Source organism: Mustela erminea, chromosome 7 (genome assembly GCF_009829155.1).
Source record: "Mustela erminea isolate mMusErm1 chromosome 7, mMusErm1.Pri, whole genome shotgun sequence".
In the NCBI taxonomy this organism is placed as follows: domain Eukaryota; kingdom Metazoa; phylum Chordata; class Mammalia; order Carnivora; family Mustelidae; genus Mustela; species Mustela erminea.
The window spans coordinates 28,309,502-28,323,250 of record NC_045620.1 but is presented as its reverse complement, the minus strand read 5'-3'; positions in this window follow the sequence as shown (position 1 = coordinate 28,323,250).

The following is a 13,749-nucleotide window of genomic DNA, read 5'->3' as shown; positions in this document are numbered from 1 at the left end:
GTGATGGGGCTTGTCTATTAATTAAGGGGCCCCCATGTGAAAACAAAAGAAAATCCCCGCGACAGTGCTGGAAACAATGGTTCCTTAATAGATGTCATTTCGGCATTCTTGATTCATGTGCTGGGTCCATGTGGACTCCCATTGTAGCTGTGGAGGTTTATAACAAAGATTTATAATTATTCTTCTGATATGTAAATTTGCATGTAAGTTGCACTGCCACCCTATTTGTCTTGTCGTTGTCTAACTTAAGCCAAGCCCCATTATTCTTTGTCCCCAGGACACCTCTCATTCTTAATCGCTTTTGACGTGAAGTTTGCCATCGCAAAGTGCCCACCTAGCTCATTCTTAAACTCCCTGTTACACTGGCATAGCTTCTGAAGGGCCTGCCCTGGTGTCAACTGGGGAGTGCTTTCCTGTCCCTGGGAAGATCTATCTGGGGTCTGGACTTGGAGAAGGAAGGAGCACTGGACTGGGAGTCAGGGGACCTAGGCACCTGAGTGTAGCCAGGCTCTGCTAACTGGTCACAGGGGTGGGCTTTGGATTCTCTGAGACACAGTTTTCTCTTTTGTAATGCTAACAATGCAAAATGGACACTATCGTAAGGGCTTTTGTCCTACCCAGACCTGACACGTAACACTTGTTCTGCATCAGGGACTGAGCCACTAAATGAGGAACAAAGCAAATGACCCTCAGTTTCTTTGTCTGGCAATAAGGGTGATGATTTCTATCCTGACAGGTAATGAGGATCATGTAAGACACAGGGACAGTGCCAGGCCCGAAGTTGGGTGATCAGTGCTAATACCCTCCCAACCCGAATTCATACGACGACGACTTGATGAACGTTTATTGAGCAACTGTTGTATATCCCGTGCTGGGGTAGGGGCAGGGGATTCAACAGTGATCATGTAGAGTCCCTACTTCATGGGGCTCACTTTCTATGGGGAGGAGACCAATCCCCTATAGATTAATGGTGGGTCAATGTTTCAGGTGGGCATGAGTACTGGGAAGGAAATTAGAGGGTATGAGATACAAGTGTTGGCAAATGGGAGGAGATGCTTGGGGGAGTTCCGGAGGCCTCTCTGGTTGGGGGGCACACCTCTCTAGAGGTGTGTAGGAGGTGAGGAGGGAGTACCTTGTGTGTATCTGGGTAGAGTCGGGGTAGATGATTCCAGGGAGGGAATAGCATGCGCAAAGACCGAGAGGAGGGTGCACAGTTGTGTAGAAATGAGTAAGAAAGCCAAGGGGAGGAGGTAGGAGGCAGGCTGCAGAAGCAGACAGGACCGGTCACAGAGGGCTCCCCAGGGGTCAGCACTGGCCCGGTGTACACCGTCACCCATGGAATTGTTATAACCTTCTTTACTCTCAAAGTGCCTGTTTTGGGTAATACAGCATCTCATTGCCCAACTTAGGGGCATAGGAATGACCTTGACTTTTGCTCAGAGTGAGATGGGAACATTGGAGGGTCTTAAGCAAAGGAGGGACGTTATCGGACACAAAAACGCAGAGACATCAGGACACGTGGAGCGGAGTCTGCAGGAAGCATAGGGGTCTCAGGACTCCGCCCCTGGTCTTGGTAGATTGCACTTAAAATACCAGACAGTAGGGGCACCTGGGTGGTTCAGTGGATTAAGCCTCTGCCTTTGGCTCAGGTCATGATCCCAGGGTTCTGGGATCAGACTCTCTGCTCAGCAGGAAGCCCGCTTACCCCCCTCCCCGTGCCCCACCCTCCCCCCTCTCTGCCCACTGGTGATCTCTCTCTCTCTCTCTCTCTGTCAAATAAATAAGTAAAATCTCAAAAAAAAACAAAGAAAGAAACCAGATGGCCAGAAGCCCACTGGCGGTGATTTCCACCCGCCTTGTCCTAGTTGAGCTTTGAAAGATGTTGCCTTGGTGGTTTGAGCTTTGAGTTTTTGGGGAGAAAAGTCCCTAAATTGGGACTTGCTTTACATAAAAGATGCATCGTTGGGAAGTGTATAAATCAAGTTGTTTACAAAACGGATTGCATTTTTAATGCACTGGGGAATATAGCTATTCAATTTCCTTTTTGATTTTACAGATTATGACAGCATCTCTTGCCCATTTAGAGACATTTGACAAAGTCAGAAAAGCATAGGAAGGCTCCCACGAAATGAACCAATAGTCAGGGTTCAGGTGTCAGACATTTACTGAGTGTCCATCCCAGGCCCAGGCACAGTGGGGGTCCAAACCCACGTGACCTTTGCCCTGAAGGAGTTTCCAGTTCAGCAGAGAAGACCTGATAGAGAAAATAACTATGAAGAATGCATGAGGAGTTGCTCTGGGGAGGAGTGTCTTACCAAGGGAGCTTCAGATGTGGGGAGCAGGGGCCTGGCTCAATGGCAGTGCCGAGAAAGCTATATGAAGCTGTGCTCTCCCCACCCAAGCTGAGATCAAGGAGGAGCAAGAGTTAGCCAGGTGTAAGTGCAGGTGAGTTTTCAGGAGAAAATCAGCAAGCATAGAGGTCCAGAGGTGGAAGGAGCACTGTGTGGGTGAACATCTGGAGGAAAGACAGGGTGGCCATGCAGAGACACTGAGAGGAAGCTTGATCACGCAAGCCCTGCAGGCCATGTTGTGATGACTCTATTTCAAGAATAAGGGAAGCAAGTGGAGGATTTCAAGCAATGAAGTGACACGGTCAGGTGTGCCGAATCAGAGTTTTCTGGAACAAGGTGAGGCATAAATATTTATATACGAACCTACAACAAAGAAAACAATACCACCTTGGATCCCACCCTCCCCAAAGCTAGCTGGGTTAATGCTTTAGTGCACCTCGTCCCAGGGCAGCTTCTCGGCTTATCTCTGAACCCTGCATGACATGCTGTCCTCATGTAACACTCTATGTCTTAAGAATTTTTTTTACACATCCTCCCTAAGCCATTTCTAAATACACATAATCACAATAGTTCACAAATTGGATCTATCATAATTTACCCGATCATTTCCCAATGGGTAGAGGGGCTGAAGTTCCCCATTATGGGGAACATTCCCGAGGTGGTACCTTTGCTCCGGTGTCATCCTCACACCTCATTCACTTTTGAGAGTCTGGAGTGAAAAATTATACCATCACCCTTCCAAGGGAATGAATGTTTCAGTTGTTCATGTTATTATTAATATTATCAAACTGCTCTTGTGTATAACCCTGTGCATTTCAGCCAATCAGCATGAACGAACCGGAGGGTCACCACCAGTCCCTAATGAAAACACCCTCAGAATTCACCTGGTTGCTTTCCTGAAACTTCAGGCATCCACCGGCCACCTGTCACAGACACGCTAGCTATGGGTGCGACCCGGTATTTAGTGTATGTCTCTGATTCAACTTCCCCTGGGGTCCAGGCTGGGGGTGGGGCTCACATCAGGGCCAGCATCACTGGAGGTTGCTGAAGTCACCCGAGGGCTGGGGTAGCCTCAGATCATGGCTTTGTGTGTGGCAATGAGCTTGCAATCTCCTGCACGGGTTTTTGGCGAACCGGGGGCATGGTTACACCGGGTGTCCGTGTACCGACTGCTGCTCTGTGCCGAGCCCTGAGCTGTCGCCCGACTCCCTGTCTCTCTCTCATTCATTCCTCACGGGGATGCCCAGACCAGCGGCCCCTCCTGCTGGACTCCACGATCGAGAGGATGAGACAGCAGCGAACCGGGAAAACCCCAGTTCAACTTTATAGAAGTTTAATGCCCGAAGAGCTTTAATTTTTAGAACATCAGTGAGCTTTATTTTTAGTTTTAAGCTTCCAGGGAGACTGAGCGTCAGTACAGAGCTCCCTCCACCGCCTCACCTCCCGCAGCACCTACGGCGGTCGCTATTATTAACGTCTTGTGTTAGTAGGACGCGTTTGTTGTAGCCGATGAGCCAAATGCCCATGTGTTATTGCTGGGTTGGCTCTCTGTGCTGCATATTCTAGGGATCTTTACAAAGGTGTCAAGACGTGTCTCCACCACTGTGGTAGCCTAGAGAATAATAATTTCACTCAAGATCCCCTGGGTTCCACCCATTCACCTCCCCCGAGCCCCTCCTCCATCCTGTGGTGCCCACTGTTCTCCTACCTGGAGCCTTTCCCAGAATGTTATATGGTTGGAATCATACTATATAGTACGCAGAATAGGTATAATATCTAGTATGTAGCCTTTTCAGACTGGCTTCTCTCACTTAGCAATGTCTGTTCCTGGCCAGATAGATCATTTCTTTCTAGCCCTGGATACCAATCTGCTGTCTGAAGGTACCATGATTGATATACCCCTTCACCTACTGAAGGGCATTCTGGTTGCTCCCATGCTTTGGCAATTCTAAATAAAGCTGCTAAAAACATCTGTGTTCAGGCTTTTGTGTTTTCAACCAAGCGTTTTACTTTTTATTAAAGCTGCAATGTAACTATTCAAGTTTTTTTTTTAATGCCCTTTGATTGGTAGGGGTAGGATGAAAGGGGCTTGCTCTTTTGATAATATCAGAGAAGATGACTTTCAAAATAAGACCTCAGGGGTGGGAAGGAGCCAGCCATGGCAGAACCTGGGGGAGAGCATCCCCAGCACAGGGAAGAGCAAGGGCAAAGGCCCTGGGGTGGGAAGACATTGGGGTATGGGGAAGAGTGCGAGGCCAGTGTGGCTGGCGCTGGCTGGGGGAGGCAGAGAGCTAGGCAGACCTGTGGGCCACAGTGGGTGCCCAAGATTTTACTGCCAGTACTCTGAGAAGTCATGTGGGGCCTCAGAGCAGGGGGCCGAGAACCGCAAGGTGCTTGTAGACGTTACCTCGGGGATCTCCCAGCACCCAACAGGGGCAGAACACAGTCTTTACTGACAGATCAGAAAACTGAGGCTCAGAGCCAGACAAGGCTCGCCGTCCCCATCTAACTCAACTCCAGGGCTGCCGCCGCCCAGAGCCTGAGAGAGACACACAGAATCTGAAGGGAAGTCTCTAAGTATCTCTCTCAGTCGGCAGCCCTGGCAGACAGCTTCAAAATTCAATTAGGCTCTAAGGAGATTAGCAAAGGAAGTTGGCTTTGACCTCCAGGGCAGAGGGTGGGCAAGACAGGGAGTGTGTGTGGGAGGGATTGTGGTTTCAGATCAGACAGAGGAATTAGGTAATGAGTATGGCCAGAATCTAATTGTCCACGAGACCAACCTCTTTAGAGGAAATGGAGTCCCTTGTTGTCATAGCAACCAATTGAGGGAAAAAAAAAAAAAAGGGCTCAGCAGGTTCATCAACAGCAAGAGAGAATCACCCTAGATACTGAGGCATCACATCCCAGCAAGAGCTCCTGCCCACAGGTGCATCAGGACCCATAACAGGCATGGCTTAACCCAGATGAAGTTTCTTTCTGGTGAAAAAAAAATTAGAGGCAGGCAGCCTCAGGCTGTGTATTACTTAGCTTTTGCTGCGTAGACAAACTGTCCCACAACTTAGTGGCTGAAAGCAACGATTTATTTCTTCTCTTCTGGGCCGTGGTGGAGCACTTCGATTTTATCTGGGGTCTCCCGTGCAGCCACAGTCAGCAGGAGACTGGCCCCGGGCTGGTGCTCCCACATGGCCTCTGTCTGGCGCCTGGTGGCTGGGGCTCTGGGCGGAGACCCTCACCCCGTGGTAGGTAGGCTAAGCTGGCTTCCTCACCTGGGGTCTCAGGTCAGCACTCTCAGAGGGCGGACTCAGAAGCTGCATGGCAATAGCCTTGCCTCGAAAGTCACCCCAATGCCGATTCTGCCTCATTTTACCCATCAGAGTGAGTCACCGGACCAGTTCGGGTCCAGCGGAGGGAAATATACAACTCCTGATGGGAAGAGAGGAAAGTCACATTGCCAGGAGGCATCGGGATGGGAAGGGTCATTCCAAACACTCTCTCACAAGCTCAAATAGAGGCTCTGCTCCACGGAGTCACCTGAATCCTGGGGTCCTTCCTGCTCACCACTCCCCCATCCCTCCCGTGGAGCCCTGGGTTCTCCAGGTCTGAGAGAAGAGCTAGATGTTGCCCACCACACCCGTGGTTCAGCTGGGAGACTGGAGGAACAAACAAGAGAGAGGGGGAAGGACACAAACACTGGCTGGCTTTCCAGAAGGTTGCTGGGGGTTGCCATAGAATGTTTCTGCTTAGATCTCACTGGCCAGGTCTTAGCCACGTGGCCGCACCTAGCTGCACGGGAGGAGGGGACCTACCACCTCTATTCCAGGTGGCCAAATGCCCATTCAGGATCTGAGGGTCTATGTCTTAAGGAGAAAGGGGACCACGGACATGGAGACCCAGAAGTTTCTGACACAATATGAAATTCTACGCTTGATATGGTACAATGCCCGGAAGGAAGTCACCCCAATTGACGTAGGATGAGAACTGTCCCCTCACTAGGCAAGAGCTCATAATCCCACAAAGGTTTAGAAGTCAAACCTATATCATTGTGTATTTGGTATTTAAAGTATTCATAACACTGAAGAAACTTATTTTTTTGGCATATTAAGTATGAACAAATTAGCCTTGTGACTCCAATTTAAACCGTGTAATGAATTTTAGACTTGTGCTTCTTCTGTCAAGAAACAAACAAATCTTCTTACACCAAATTTATAAATAACACCAAAATGTATAAGAGTCTTTGAGATTCATTGTATGTATGAGTTTTCAAATTAGATTTTTCAAAGTGGCTTAAGTGCTTTGGAAAGTTTTGCTTTGCCAGGTCAGGCAATGGAAGTATTTAAAAGAGGAAACTGAATGTGTCAAATTAGTAAGTCCTGTGTAAAATGTTGAAGATAATTTAATTAACTGAGTTTGCAAATGGGATGGATCATGAGTATGAGTGGGTTGACCATTAATCAAAACCACCTTGAAAGTGACTGTAGAGAAATAGAATAATGGTTTGTAAATTGAACTTAAAGGCTTAAGAATAACTAGGGTGCTTTTTTTAAACTACTATAATACATTGAATATTAATTAAATAACAAGCATTTGCAAGGAAACTTTTCCACATACAAAAAATATTCCCAAGCTCATTCAATTGCCACATTGGGATTTCTGGGTGACCCCAAAGTCCCTGCTTAGGCCCTGGCCACACAGCTATGCCAACCTGCGTGGGGAACGTTAGGGTGATGGAACTGGCAAGATGTGGCACCTGATTGGGCGGTGGGGTGGGGGTAGGGGGGTGGCAAGAGGAAAGCCATGGCAAAAGATCTGCCTGCAGGTCAGGCACAGGTATGTGTGCTCAAAGCCCAGGTAGGCTGCAGGGGCCCCTGGTGGGTCCCCATCTCGCTGAGCTCCAGCTCCCAGGTTACGCACTGACCTTCACTGGAGACTTCCCTTTGGAGAGAGAGAGGACTCCTGAAAATGTCCGGGTGGACACGGAGGTTCTCTGGGTGCTCTAGAAGACAGGGGCTCTGCAATCTGGGAAGGGATGAATCCTGGATGTAATCACACCCTGGAAACAAGCATCGCTGGCTGTGGTAGTCAAGGCTGTGGGAGCTTTACCCCATCTCTGGCTGGTTCACCCCACTCCTCTCTTTTCCAGAAAGGTGCTCTCTCTTCAGCAAGTCTACCCATCCCCTTCTTCTGCGGCTGCGGCTCTCAAGACGAAAGCGTGGCTTTGCAAAAGGCCATCCCCTTCTTCATGTGGGTGCAATTAGCACTCCAGAGCTTCCCTGGGATCAGGCTCAAACTAGTCCCCAGCGGAGACCACTTTCTTGCTTAGCAGCATGTTGCAGGAAGTAGTACTGGCTGTTAACAAGACTCATAGGAAGGTCAAGCTTCTTCCTGGACCCTCAGGGTCTTCTTCTTATTGGAGAGCCGTCACCAAAGGCCCTCAGTGTTTGTGGAGTGAAAAGCCCTGGCACCCAGTAGGGTTTCAGTTTAGATTCCGTTGCCTCCCCAGAGGCCCAGTCTCTTTTGTGGTGATCCAGGGAAGTCTCAAGCAACATCTCGCTCCTCTGTAGTTGCCTTGGTTTCGTCTTGAGAGCCGCATCTGGTCTTCATGGAGATCTTCAGGTGACAGGAACTCCTTGGTCCCGCTCTTCCGAAAAGGTTTGCAAAGTTGCTGCATTCACGGCAGGTGGCAGCAACGAGGCAGGTGGCTGAGAGCCACCTGTGTCCGGTCTGGGAGCGCCCCCTCGTGGCGAGACAGAGCAACACACGCTGAGGGAGGTTTTCCAAAACCCTCCATCCCCGGTGGTCTTGTGGTTGTAGATAGAAAATGAGAATTTAGGTGAGAGCTCAGGGGCCTATTTAATATAAGTGGGTGCTTGTGAGCATTAGGATGAGATGTCCTCTCTATACGTCGTATTAAAATAGGCTGTTCTTCAGAGCTGTCTGCTTTCTTTGGCTGGAAATGGTGAAGAAATTTCCTTACCGCGAAGAGGAAGTAAGGCTTGCCATAGCTCTCCTCAGCAGGGAGGAGGGCTAGCTTGGGCAATTGGCTTTTTCAGAAATTGAAGTCTCACTCAAGAGCAAAACACCTTTCTTTCTCCACCCATCCCATCTTGTCTCCACTCAAGACACTCAAATTCAAAACTAAGATAAAAACAGGACAGATTTATTTTGTCCCCTGGCCCTGAAGCTCTGGGGAAAAATTTAAATAATAATGATGATGATAAAAGCAACAATAATAATGCTGAGGGTTCTCCAATAAGACTGAAACGTCTGAGTGGAAGAGCATTTCATGAGCACAGACAGACCAGAATCCTGGGAGGTGCTGTGGGTTTAATACAGCTGCTCAGACGTGAGTGAGCTAGCGTGCTTCTGTGAGAGGGGAGACTAGCAGAGACTTTGTAATATTAAAAAATATTCAAAGGACTTAAGATAGTACAAAAAAATGGGGGTGTTGGAGTGAACTAACATTTGTTGAGTCGCTGTTATTGCCATGTGGCTCTTAACAGATCATCTTTATCATAGGCATGACAAATAAAGACAATCATCTCCTTTTACCAACAGGAAAACAGAGGCTTCGAGAAGGAAAAGGATGAACTCAGGGTGACATAACTGAAAACTGAAAGGCCGTGATTAGAACCCAAATCTCCTAGTATCAATCTTAGTGTTTGCTAGAAGTTGGGTCAACTGGTCTACCAAGATTCATTTGGTCCTTCCCTTATTTAGCAGATGATTGCTGAGTGTCTACGTGCCCCAGACACCTGGTTCCAAGCAGTAATTGTTTGGTGGCCCAGATCACCCTCCTTCTCTACTTTTGTTCATCAACTCATTCATCCATCTACTTGTTCTTCCTCCCATCCATACAAGTTGTTCATTTACCTATTCATTCATTCTCTCTTATTCCTCCTTTACTTATTCATCCACTCACTTGCTCATCAATTCACTTGCTCATTCATTCTTAGGATCATTTACTTACTCATTTATTTACTTACCTGCTCATTATTTGCTCTTTCTCTTACTCTAACTCTTCACTTCTCTAATCCTCATTTACTCTTCTCTTCACTAATCCATACACTCGCTTATCTGTATATTACTCCTTCATCCCTTCTTCCACCTATCCCTCACATACATATTTATCCCTCCATCCATCCATAACTCCACCCATCCATCCATCCATAACTCCATCCATCCATCCATCCATCCCTCCATCCCTCCATCCATCCATAACTCCACCCATCCATCCATCCAAACTCCATCCATCCATCCATCCCTCCATCCCTCCATCCATCCATAACTCCACCCATCCATCCATCCAAACTCCATCCATCCATCCATCCATCCATCCCTCCATCCATCCATAACTCCACCCATCCATCCATCCAAACTCCATCCATCCATCCATCCATCCATCCCTCCATCCATCCATAACTCCATCCATCCATCCATCCATCCATCCATCCATCCATCCATAACTCCATCCAGCCGCCATCCGCCCACCCACTTCTATTCTTTCAGGCCTCATGTTGATTCTGAAAATCAAGAAGTGATTTTCTACCTTCTGCTGTACTCACCACCCAGTAGTGGGGAATAAGAAGAAAGACCACACTTCACTGTAATTAGAACCATGACAAGGGGCTTGCAGAACACAGAGAGAATCTTAAGTCGTCTGGATGGTGAGAAGTCCTGGAGGAGAAATAGGCAAAGTCCTGAAGAAAGAATTAGCCAAATGGAGCATGTTGGAGGCAGTAACAATTTCAGGCAGAGAGGATAACTTGTGTGTATACTTGGAGGAAGAGCCGTGGCCTGCATGTGTGCCTGGAATTTAGAAACAGAGGGAAAGACAGGGAGGCAGCAAAGGGAAGCTGTGACTGCCTGGGATCACACTCACTTCTCTCCCAGGCATTGACTTTAGATTTTTATCTTTTTCTTTTTTTTAATTAACATATAATAGATATTTAGCTTTGTGCATTATGAAGATAGCCCTGTTTGGAACTCTGTCTGCCCTTCCGGTCTCCATTAGCTCTGAGAGAACAGTCTTGTAGGACTATGAGAAATCCAGACATCCCCATATGTCTTTGGTGACAGAACCCACCTCTCCTGATCACTGTTACAGCAGGTGGTGAAGAGTCACCCTTATTTCTCACCTCTGCCTGTGGTCATTTCTTTGAGATCACTCCAGCACAGCCCTCCCTGGCTTCCACTTCCTCCCTCATATCTGGTAATTCTTTAGGCTCTGACATTCTACCTCTTCATCCCATCCACCCCTTTATTATTAGTCAGACTGACATTTATCTAATTTGATCCCCCACTATTTCTTGCCAGTGTCTCTTCACCAGTCCCCTCTCTTATCTCTCTGACTTTAATGGTTTCCTGGAGCCTGTACCCACATGACCATTCCTCTCTGAATGGCCTCTCTGAAACTCCAGTAGCCTCATGTCATACACTTCCATAAACCCTTCAAGGGCACCTTGTTCCAGGACAAGGGGTCAAGTCCAAACTCTCTGGCCAGGCATTCAAAGTCCTTTTCCATCTGGTCATTCCATTTCTCCAGGCTTGCCTGACTCCATCTCCTCACTTGTATACTCCATGCTTACCAAAGCCCCAGGAGCACTGACTCCATCTCCTCACTTGTATACTCCATGCTTACCAAAGCCCCAGGAGCACCCCAACACATCCTGCTCTTATTCACCTCTGTTTCTGCAATACTGGCTTTCCCCTGAGATGGACTTCCATACCTTGTCTCCCAAGAAGACTCCTGCTCATCCTTCCAGACATGGATGGATACATCCATTTACCTTGTCATGGCTGCTATTTTGCCAGTCACCATGCTTTACTGCAAGGACTTTTTCCCAACTGTCTGTTTCCCTCCACTGGACAGTGAGCCCCTGGGAGGCAGAGCTTTTTCACAGTTATCACTACATTCTCAGAGCCTAGAACAGTGCCTGACATGCAGAAGATGCTCAATGAATCTATAGAAGAATGAGTGGATGAACAAAATATCTCTGTGCATGTCCGAGTATGGATTGGACCTATGACTCCTCCTGGGTCCTCTGAGATGTGCGTCTAGCTTTGCCATTTATCCTGCCATCAGAGCAGTTCTGCAGACCTTGGCAAAGGTCTGAAAAAAATGTTAGGACAATCTGGTTGCTTGGCATTTGGATCGGCTTCCAAGGGCTTGTCTTCCCAAAGAGATCTTATCTCTAATGCTGATGGGCAGAACAATGTTCCGAGGGTGGGACGGGCCACCCAGAGAATACACAGCTGCCAGGCTATCAGTGAGCTGGTTTGGAATCAGAGCCAAGGCCCTTGGGAAGAAGGAGGTGGCACATGAAGATTCATTCGAAGGTGCTAGCAGCTGCTTTCCCAGGCTAACTTGATGCTGCTCTGCACTGACATTCCTGTAGCACATGCTGGGAAATGCTCCCCATTCTCAGCCCCCAGCACAGATGGCCCAGCCTTCTGCTTTGGCCCTATAAGGAAGGCACCACATGTCCAAGAGGAGGCAGAGTGGGATGTTAGAACACAACTCCTGGGGATTCACCTCTAACTAGGAGGTGACCTTAGCAAATTCTCGCACTTCTTTGGGCCTCAATGTATAACCTCAGCCATAACACAAAGGTAACATTAGTACCTACCTTCCGGGGTTGTTAAGAGGATTAGATGAGGTAATACATTACACGCCCTTGAAACACTATGAGGAAACAGGAAATGTTCAATAAGAGCTAGCTGTTATCATTTCCTGAATTTTTGCCACAAGGGCAGAAAACACAAGTGCCTAACTATTATGGGGTCTTTTTTTATTTTTTAAGTTTGTTATTATTATTTTTTAAAAATAATCTCTGCACGCGGGGCTCTTGGGTGGCTCAGCGGGTTAAGCCTCTGCCTTCAGCTCAGGTCATGATCCCAGGGTCCTGGGATCAAGCCCCGCATTGGGTTCCCTGCTCAGCAGGGAGCCTGCTTCCTCCCCCTCTCTGCCTGCTTCTCTGCCTACTTGTGATCTCTTTCAAATAAATAAATAAAATCTTAAAAAAAAAATCTCTACACCCAACGTGGGGCTTGAACCCAGGACCCTGAGATTAAGAGTCACATATTCTCCTGACTGAGCCAGCTAGGGACCTCTGGGGTCTTGATTTTTAATCCAGTCTGACAATGTCTGCCCTTTTAATTGGGGGCATTTAGAGCATTTACATTTAATGTGATAATTAATATGGTTGGGTTTAAATCCACCCTCTTCATATTTGTTTTCTATATGTCCCATTTGTTGTTTCTTTTCTCTTTTTCTGTTGCCTTCTGGATAGACTATTTCTCATGATTCTATTTTATCTCCTTTGTTGGTTTATTAGCTCTAACATTTTTTGTTTATATTTAAAGTCTTTATCTTTTTTAGAGCAGTTTTGGGTTCACAGCAAAATTGAGAGGAAAGTACAGATATTTCCCACATACTCTCTGTTCTTGCATATGTGCAGCCTCCCCCATTATCAACCTGTCCACCAGACGGTACCTTTGTTACATGTGATGAACATAGGTTGCCATACAAAACAATGCTGATTCTTCCCAGGATCCACTACCACCACCCTTCTTTCTTTCCAGACCTGTAACTAGACTCAAATCCCAGTAGGTCCCAACATTTGAGGTATAAGGTGAGCTACAATCCAAAGAACTACTTTAGTATTCTAATTTTTATAGACAGAAATCCCAGGAATGTCTGTGGAGAATGAATACTTAAGAGGGTAGGAAAATGGTAGAGGAAACATAAAGTTGGATTAGGCCGAATTTATTGACATGGGTTCACTAAGCAAGGGTTCCACATTTAAATGATGCAGCTCAGGAAGTCAGGAAGGGCTCTAACTGTTTGTTTGGTTGACTGACTGAAGGATGGACCAAAAGGTGGTTAGCCCACTGTGAATGAATTGGAAATGTCCAACCTCCTTTGGTTTAATGTAGAGATAGGGATTCAGAGGTGTAGGGAGACTAGAATGTCAGAGTGGATTTGTCATTTAAGGTCTAACTTACATGAGGAGGGTCCAGAAGACATCTTTTTCACCAATACTCAGAAATACATTTGTGAGATGAGTCCCAGAATCCTTGAAGAACTCCATGATTGCTTTTCTCTGTAGGCCAGACCTCACAGTGGCAACAGAAGCCATGCAACTGGTAGACCTAAATTGGGCAATGGGAGCAAAGGGGTCCTGGGGTTGTAGGGGTTCTGGGGTGGTAGGAGCCCTGTAGCTGCACTCAACCACCAAAGACAAAATGGGTGTGATGACCATAATGGACTGCTGAATCCAAGCACAGCAATCAGAATAGTGTGACTCACATTGCCCCATGGCATTCCTAGAAGTGAAACAGGTATTCATGGTATTAATCATGATATTTCTAGAAGTGAAACAGGTGTCATAGCATTAAT